We start from the raw sequence: 9280 nt of genomic DNA on the forward strand, positions 1-9280 counted from the left end.
TTCCCAACTTCAACAATCTGTTCAATCTAGAAAATGCCTCATCTGCTTCTCATTCAATTCATAACAGAAACCCATGAAGGTTCTCCATTGGGCGCTTTACAGTTTTCCTTCAAAATTAACCTGCAGATCAGCAAGACGGCTTCACTTTTGTTTTATTGCTGTGAAGAGACACCGAGACCATGATAACACTTACAAAAAACAATATTTAATTGGGGTTAGCTTACAGTTTCAGACATTTAGTCTACTATCATTATTGTGGGAAGCATGGCAGCATGCAGGCAGACACGGTACTGGAGAAGCTGCTCAGAGTTCTACATCTGGATCCACAGGCAGCAGCAGAAGACTGTGCCACACTGGGTGTAGACTGAGCATATATGACCTCAAAGGTCACACAGTCACAGAAACTCTCTGCAGCAGGCAAAAATCACATCCCTGCTCGAGCCCGAGATGAATGATAGGCAGCTGCCATGGACAATCTGAAGAAGCCCATGTCCCCACACCACACATTAAAATGAAAGCACATTCATATAATATAATATAATATAATATAATATAATATAATATAATATTTTTTAAAAGAAACTAAAATTTCAAAATTTTCACTGCTGGTAGGAATACAAACTTGATCAGCCACAGTGAAACTCAGTGTGGTGGTTCCTAAATAAATAAATAAATAAATAAACTATCATGTGACCCAGGTAGGGCCCTCCTGGGTATATCTCAAAGGACTAATTCAGCACAACACAGAAATGCTTGCATGTAAGTTTTCTCCTTCCTCCTTGCAGAGGGAAGGTCTCTCTTGCTTTCTGCTACTTTGCATATGCAAAGATAACTGACTCTCAGTCTGGGTGGCTCTTCTGCCTCTGCTTACAGATGTGAGCCACTGTATCCAGCTTCTTAAACTCTATCCTGGGGATTGAACTCAGGTCAATGGACCTGCATAGTGTAGTGGTTTGAATAGGAATGGCCCCCACAGACTCATGTGTTTGAATGCTTGGCCCATAGGGAGTGGCACTATTAGGAGGTGTGGCCTAGTTGGAGAAAGTGTGGCCTGGTCAGGCTGTGCTTTGCGGTCTCTTACATGCTCAGGTTATGTCCAGTGTGGCACACAGTCTCCATCTGCTGCCTTAGATCAAGATATAGAACAATGAGCTCCTTCTCTAGCACCATGTCTGCCTGAGCACTGCCATGCTTCTCACCACGATGATACTGGACTGAACCTCTGAATGGGCAAGCCAGCCCCAATTAAACATGTCCTTTATAAGAGTTGCCCTAGCCATGGTGACTCTTCACAGCAATAAAACCCAAACTGGGACAGCAGGAGTCCTGGAGTGGAGGAGGTAGAGACCATGGGCTGAGCAAACGTGCCTGCATTGTTGGCTCCCTGTGTGTTGACTACACTGCCATGTGAGGAGCTGCTTCAAGCTCCTGCCTCCTGACTTTCCCACCAGCATGGACTGTGCCTTTAACAATGAACCAGAATGCACTCATTTTCCCCTAAGTTGCTTTTGTCAGGGCATTTTATTACAGCAACAGGAATAGAAACTAAGACAGCTACTGTTGTCCCAGTCTTCCTTTAGTTTCCTGGTTTCTGCATGTATGCCCAGTTGTCCTTACATTTAAAGACTCGGAGCTAAGATACACAGCTAAAAGAGAATATGCAGCATCCACCTTTCTGAGTCTGAGTTCCCTAAGTCCCACCCATTTATCTGGAAATTTCATTTTTCTTTATGGTTGAATAGTACTCCATTGTATATGTACTGAGTTTTCATTATCCACTCATCACTTGAAGGATACTTAAGTTGTCTCTATGTCCTAGCTCTTGTATATAGAGTGGCTGAGCAAGTATCTGTGGAGTCATCGTGAGTCCTTTCAGCATGTGCCAAGGAGGGGTATAGCTGGGTTATACAACAGATTAATTTTTTGCTCTTTGAGGATTCTACACACTGATTTCCAGAGTAGCTGCACCAGCTTGCAATCCCACAAAGGATATTTCTAACTGCATTCTAAATACCTGTCATTCTACCCACAGAGAAGTGTAGTTCTCTCCCCTCATCAAAAAAAAAGCCTTTTTTTTTTTTTTTTTTTTTTTTTTACAGCAGACAGAGAATGCCACACTGGCCCAAATGCAGAGAACAACCTACTGTAAGATGTCCCAACCTATGTGACAAGAACACAATCCCTACACCTAAACCTCAAGGGATGTCACAGCAGAGGGAGGAGGGAAGGCTAAAAAGGCCAGAGGGCTGAAGTGTGTGCTGTGAGATCATCTTACAGATGTGACAGGGGAGCTGCATCCACAAACTCACCAGTATGGCTACCTACTCAAGACCTGAGCCATGGCAGTATCAGTTCACAGGCCAAGATGGAGGGAGAAATCTCCCAGGGTCCACTTCTATATTATAAGCTATAGACAATTAATGGCTAAGGAAGGGACAATCAGTCTTTCCCAGGGACGAGCTCCCACTTGGTTATCCAGTATGAAGCAATCAGCAGTAAAAAATGTTCACATATGAGAAACACTAAATGTACTCATCTAGTTGTATTTATTTATTTATTCCTATATGTAGCAATAACAATTAAAGAAAAAGAGACAGAGGAAACAAGACAGGCTCATTTATCCTTCTATATAAATTTTAGGAATTTTTTCTAGTCACATAGAGATTATAACAGGAATTTTGATGGAGATTTCATTGTATCTGTAGATCTTCTTTTGGTAAGAATTTTATAATAATTCTGGCTGCCCATGGGTATATGAGGTCTTTCCGTCTTCTACTATCTTCTTCATGATTTTAGAAACTTTAAAATGTCTGCCCTGATTTTTTTCAATGACTCATTGGTCATTCTGGAGTGTCTTGTTCAGTCTCCAAGCATCTGGGTAGTTTCTCTTGCACTCATTTCTTTTTTTTTTTTTTTCCACTATGATCTGATAAGGCAGAAGAACTTAGTTTGATTTTTGTATTTTTTATTTGCTCAGACTTCCTTTGTAACCTGGACTATAGTCTGTTTTAGAGAAAGCTTCAAAAGCGTGTGTGATCTGTTTCCCCTGGATGGAGTCTGCTAGCGCCATATGGATTTCTATGGTGCCTTTTGTGCCTCTGCTGGTGGGTCCCTCTCCTAGTTTTATTTGGTGACTCTCTCACTGAGCAGCCTGCTTTCATATGCTCTATGTTCAGTTTACTCAGTGAGAGGAGAACAAACTGTCTTATCCAGTGTTCCATTGCTGTGAGAGACACCAGGAACACAGCAACTCTTGTAAAAGGAAGCAGTTAACTGGGGCTCGCTTACAGTTTCAGAGGTTTAGTCCATTGTCAGCATGGAGGAGAGCACGGTGGCCTGTAGGCAGACATGGAGAAGGAGCTGAGAGTTCTACATCTGGATCTGCAGGCAGCAGGAAGAGAGAAAGGCACTGGGCCTGACTTGGGCTTCTGAAACCCCAAAGCCCACCTTCAGTGATGCACTTCCTCCAACAAGGCCACACACATCCCCTAATCCTTTTCAAACAGTAGCACTCCCTGATGATGAGGCATTGGAATCTATGAGCCTATGGGGGCCACTCTTATTCAAACCACTGCAGAAACCATTATAATTGCAGCAACATCAATCTGAACAAAACAGAAACACACTTGAAATCAGTGAAGGCTCATGAATGTATCACAAATGACCATAACCCAGTTAAGGGAAAGCCTATGTAGAATTTGCTATGGAGTTAAAATTGTTCAAGATAAATGTAGAACTAACAAATTAATCAGATAAAAAGAGACAGGTTAAAAAAAGAAAATATAGAAGAAGCAGGAGGAAATATATTGCAGAAATAGAGGAGGAATGGAGAAGAGAAAAAGGAAGAGAAGAAAGATTTAAGGAAAAAAAAGTTTTCCTGGTAATAAAAAAATTTAAATACAAATTTAGATAAATATAGAAAGAAGAATAAAAACCAGAGGGGTTTCTTTTCAATAACAGCCAATTACTACTAAAAGTACAGTAGAGTTTTTTAAAATGGAGGGAAAGGGGGTATAAAGGGAAAATAATGCCATAATAATTAAAAGGTGTACATAAAATTAAACATATGCATAAAGCAGAATAAAAATAAAATATATTTTGGAGATACTATGAGGTCAAAACACTGATTTAAAAAAAAATGTAATAAAAGAGGGAAAAAAGGAATCCTAAAGAGCCAAAAGATAGAGGAAAGGAGGAGTGGGAATGGGAGGAAGAAAGGAAAAGATGGATGGAAGGAAGGGAGAAAAGGAAGGGAGGAAGGAAGGAAGGAAGGAAGGAAGGAAGGAAGGAAGGGAGAAGAGGAAGGGAGGAAGGAAGGAAAGGGAAGGGAAGGGAAGGGAAGGGAAGGGAAGGGAAGGGAAGGGAAGGGAAGGGAAGGGAGGGAGGAAGGAAGGAAGGAAGGAAGGAAGGAAGGAAGGGAGGGAAGGGAGGAAGGAAGGAAGGAAGGAAGGAAGGAAGGAAGGAAGGAAGGAAGGGAGAAAAGGAAGGGAGGAAGGAAGGAAGGAAGGAAGGAAGGAAGGAAGGAAGGAAGGAAGGAAGGAAGAAAAGGATGGAAGGAAGGGATGAAAGGAAAGAAGGAAGGGAGGAAGGAAGGAAGGAAGGGACGAAAGGAAAGAAGGAAGGGAGGAAGGAAGGAAAGGAGGAAAAAGGGAGGCGAGGAGGGAGGGAGGGTTGGAGCAGTTTTTGTAGATGTGTCTTTCCTATGGCTTATGCTGGTTTGGAGCCTGTATCGGACAACTGCCTAGTTTTGCCAAAGGAGGATCAACACTACTAGCATCCCTTCTCTGGGTACCAAGAGCCTCTGCTGGCTGGGCTTAGCCTCACACTCCTTTTGCCCTCCGCAGAGCTCTAAATGTGGTCCTCCTGCAAGCACAGCACTGCTAGTGATACAGGCAGAGGATTTGTCACTATGTCCTTTCAAGACCTCCAGCCTATTAATGGCCCCGCCGGAGGGGTGCAGCTGAGGTTGAGAAGTGACCTGCTTGGGCTTGAGTCTCTAGTCTGCTCCCTCTGAGATCAGGCTGGGGCTCTTCACTCCGATGTTATTCTTGGTTGCTGAGGGAATGTCTCCTCATCTGCATTCTGAGCTTTTAAGTGTTTGACCTTGCCACTCTCCATAACTGCCTCCCACTCTCCATCACTGTCTCCCAAAGCTGTCCCTTACCTTCAGCCATGGCAGATGAAATTCAGGCTTCCTGTCTTGTGACTGGTTCCCAATTTCCAGCTCAGTTTTGAAAAACAGGTTCTCTCTCCAGATTGCAGGAGGCCTCTGCCCTGTGAACCACAGAGAGTGACAAAGCAGGCCTCCTCTTCACTGCTGACCTGTCCTCTGGGACCTCATCCCTTCACTGAAATCGACAACTCCTTTGGAGGTTTGTCAGGGCTGTGGGCTGGTCCTGGAGGTAGAATTCCTGGTCTCTAGACACTAGGGTTATTTAACTTATCTTTTATTCTGGAAGCTCCTTCAGTTTTCCCCAAACACAGTGGGGATACAGTCACTGGAGCTTTCTTGCTTTCTTCCTTCTCAGATATCCCACCTTTGTGAATTTCTGATGTCACCCCACCCCACCCCACCCCACCCCCGTCCCTGTCTCTCTCTGTATGTCTGCTTTTGTTCCTGTCTATCTCTGTGTCTGTCTGTGTCTGTCTGTGTCTGTCCGTCTCTCTCTCTCTCTCTCTCTCTCTCTCTCTCTTTTTTATATTTTTAAGATTTATTTATTTTATGTATGTGAGAACACTGTTGCTGTCTTCAGACACACAGAAGAGGGCATCAGATCCTATTACAGATGGTTGTGAGCCACCATGTGGTTGCTGGAATTAGAACTCAGGATCTCTGGAAGAGCAGTCAGTGCTGTTAACCCCTGATCCATCTCTGCAGCACCAGTCCATGTTTTTTTATTCTGGCTCTCTTTTACCAGGTCACATGGAAATAACATCTTGTCTTTCAACTTTTCACACATAAGTTTGGAATTATTTTCTAAGTTCTGTATTGGTCTGTTCATTGTTGGTTTATAGAAAATCGGTTTCAGTACTTCGGCTAGGTGTAGTAGAATCCTAGCCACTTGGAATCCTAGCTACTCATGAAGCTGAGGCAGAAGATATGTGGAGCCCAGGAGCTCATGACAAGCTTAGGGAACATAGCAGGATCCCATCTAAAAAAAAAAAAAAAAAAAAAAAAAAAAAAAAAAAAAAAAAGAATAAAACCAAACCTGTTTTATTGAGTGTTAACCTCTCACTTTGCAGCTTCGAGAATTTGCCTTCTGGTTGCCATGCTTAGTGTTGCAATCTTTGAGCAACCCCTACTTCTGATGACCTTTCTCATTACAAATACTTCTACTTCTCTTTGTTTGCAAATTAGATATGCTTTGTCGTTACATTTTCCATAGCTCGCTCCCTTCCCTTCCCTTCCCTTCCCTTCCCTTCCCTTCTTTCTTACTTTCTTTCTTTCTACGTGAACCAGTCACCTTTTATGAACAGTAGTCCTCAGTCAGGATATGAAGGTTCAGCCAGTTGAAATCTTCCTAGGTCGGAGTCGGGCAGGCAGTTATGCTCGGCCACGCAATGACCTCCAGTGACCCCTCTTCAGTGGTACTTGTGTCACCGCTCATGTTTGAGTTCCTTGTAAGAAATGCAGTAGCTGAAAACCACGCAGGCTGCCAGGACCATGCTAATCCCCGAGATGCTGTCTTTCTGAACGTTGATGTACTTGTAATACCGGTCATACCCTCTCCGAAAGGCTCCTGCAATGCCACTAGGGGTGAAATCCCGCATCATTATCCAGCTCGGCAGCTCTCCAAGTCTGACTCCCATGAGCTTCTTCTTCTTTAATGGCACGAGCAACGCCATCTTGAAGTCCTGGTGTCCCTTAACACTCTTTCTAGAACCTGAAGCATTGAATAATAGAGAGTGTAATGAATTCCCCTATCTTGGGAAAATGTATCTTTCACCATTGAGGACAATCTTAGCTATAAGTCATTCACAAACATGTTTCCCCTTCTTCTTTGCAGTGCTGGTAATTAAACCCAGGGCCTTGTGCCTGCAAGGCAAATGCTCTACCACCATGCTCCACCACCAGAGGACTCCCACTACGGAGGACTCCCTGTAAAAGTGCCCATTAGCACAATAAGCAGGTCTCTTGTCTCCCTACTTTGCTAACTTTGTCATCCTTCCAAACCCTTTCTGTTTTACAAAAGGGTTTTGTCAGAGGTCTTTTTCTTTTAATTAAACCAAGTGAAACAACTGTGTGTCTCTGTTTCCCTCCCTCTCACCCTTAGTCTCTCCCTGTTTGTTTCTGTGTCTGTGTGTCTGTGTGTCTGTGTGTCTGTCTCTGTCTTTGTATGTATCTGTGTCTGTCTCTGTGTGTGTCCATCTGTCTCTGTATCTCCTCTCTCTCTCTCTCTCTCTCTCTCTCTCTCTCTCTCTGTGTGTGTGTGTGTGCGTGTGTGTGTGTGTGTGTTTTCCCTTCATCCCGAGTTGTAGTGCACTGATCATCTTGGATTTGAACCACCTTTGCACCCCTACTTAACTCACAGGCCAGGTATGGTGGCACATTCTTGAAATTGCAGCACTCATGAGCCTGAGACAGGAAGATTGAGAGTCTGAGGCTTTCCTTAGCCAAGTAGTGAGACCCTAACCAAAAACAACAGCAACAACAATAAGCCAATCCATACGAGAGAGTGTATACTTCTCTTAGGTATATGCTGTTAGGTTTGAAACCCAATTTGTTCAGGGTTTCTGTTTGGTTATCCATGGGGAGTACTGATCTGTACTGATCTTCACCTGCATACTCCTGGCTTCCGCAGCAATTATGCTGGCCACACAGAATGGCTTAGTGTTTTTTTTCTCTTCTAAAGAGGGTTGGTGCTAAGTCTTTAAATATTTGGTAAAAATAATATGGTTTTAGTTTGAGTTTTCCATTGTTTAATGGAATTAAGCATTTTCTTAAAGGCTCTTTGGGCTTTTTTACATCATCTTTGTCAATGTCTGAGTCTTTTGACCATTTTCCAGTTGGTATTGTTTCTTTTCCTTGATTTATAGTAGTTTTTATGTATTCTGGATGCTTCCTTTGTCAGAGTATTGTTAGCCTTTTCTTTTGTAATTTCTCTTTCCCACCCCTGCCCCCTGTCTCTCGCCAGGGGCTTGCTAATGCCTCCCAGGCGGGTCTTCAGTTCCTGATTCTCCTGCATCAGACAACTATGCACTGAGGATACAGGTACCCTACCACACAGCTCCTTTTTATTCTCCTAAGGGCTTCTTTTGATGAACAGACTTTTTGATTTTAATATAGCCCTGGCAAATCTTCTTTTTATGGTTTTGGTGTGGTTACCTGTTTGTATGGTTGGCAAACCATCTTGGCAGTGTCAAAAATATTTCCTCCCTTGGCAAGCACTGTTGTCTGTGTGCAGGCTATCGGGAAATTATTTTTGGTATAGGATGTAGGCGTAGGTACTTTTTTTTTCTCCTTGTTAATATCTAACTGATCCAATATCAATATTTTTCTCATTGCCTGCAGTGTCACCCAAATCATAAATCAGATAACACACACACACACACACACACACACACACACACACAGAGTTATTGCTTTTCTAGTCTGTTCTGAGCAGCAGGTTTCCTACCTACCCACAAGAATTACATTATTCTCATCACCACAAAAGGCCTGGCTCCAAACAGCGAATCTCCTCCAACTATGTTCTTTACAATCGTTTTAAATGTATTTATTTTACTCTGTGTGTGAATGTTTTGACTGCACCTATGCACCACATGCATGCCTGGTGCTGATGACGGTCAGAAAATGGCACCAGATCCTGTGGAACTAGAGTTATGTATGGATGGTTATGAGCTACCATGTGGGTGCTGGGAATCAAATCTGGGTCTTCTGCAAGAGCAGGCAGTGCTCTTAACTGTCCTCCAGTCCCATCTTTGCCAAGGTTTTATAAGGTATATTTCATCCTTTGCAGGTCTGCATTAATTTTAGAGTCAGCTCTCTGTTTCTACAGAGAAGAAAAAGAAACTTGCTGGGATTTTAACCGGGGGTGTCTTATTCCAATGGGCTCTAGAAGTTGAAGAAGAAACAAACAAATAAACAAAAACTGGTACCTCTAAAATTTGGAGGCATGATCAGAAAAAAACAGTATTTATTCAGTGAACATTTCATTAGTGCCTAGGATTTGCCATGCTTTAAAGGATGCGGTATAAAGGGGACAGGGACTCAGTGGTGAACAAGACCGTGCTTGTCACTGAGGGAGCTGAGTGCTCTGTTCACTTGGGAGGCTGAAGC

The 9280-nt window shown here is 43.1% G+C and overlaps 1 long non-coding RNA gene and 1 pseudogene across 2 annotated transcripts; both read right to left on the bottom strand.

Moving 5' to 3' along the window:
- Positions 1-3234: 3234 nt before the first annotated feature.
- LOC102636124 lies at positions 3235-5533 on the bottom strand. 2 transcript variants are annotated; one of them, XR_001783240.1, is made up of 2 exons: positions 5165-5533; positions 3235-3381 (listed from the first exon to the last, which is right to left on the bottom strand). It is a non-coding gene; the product is annotated as an uncharacterized LOC102636124 (long non-coding RNA). The 2 variants fall into 2 exon arrangements; XR_001783239.1 differs by having other exon boundaries at positions 3235-3605.
- Positions 5534-6456: 923 nt separating this feature from the next.
- On the bottom strand, positions 6457-6861 carry Gm13352 (annotated as a pseudogene).
- Positions 6862-9280: the final 2419 nt, after the last annotated feature.

This window comes from Mus musculus, chromosome 2 (assembly GCF_000001635.26).
Source record: "Mus musculus strain C57BL/6J chromosome 2, GRCm38.p6 C57BL/6J".
In the NCBI taxonomy this organism is placed as follows: Eukaryota; Metazoa; Chordata; class Mammalia; order Rodentia; family Muridae; genus Mus; species Mus musculus.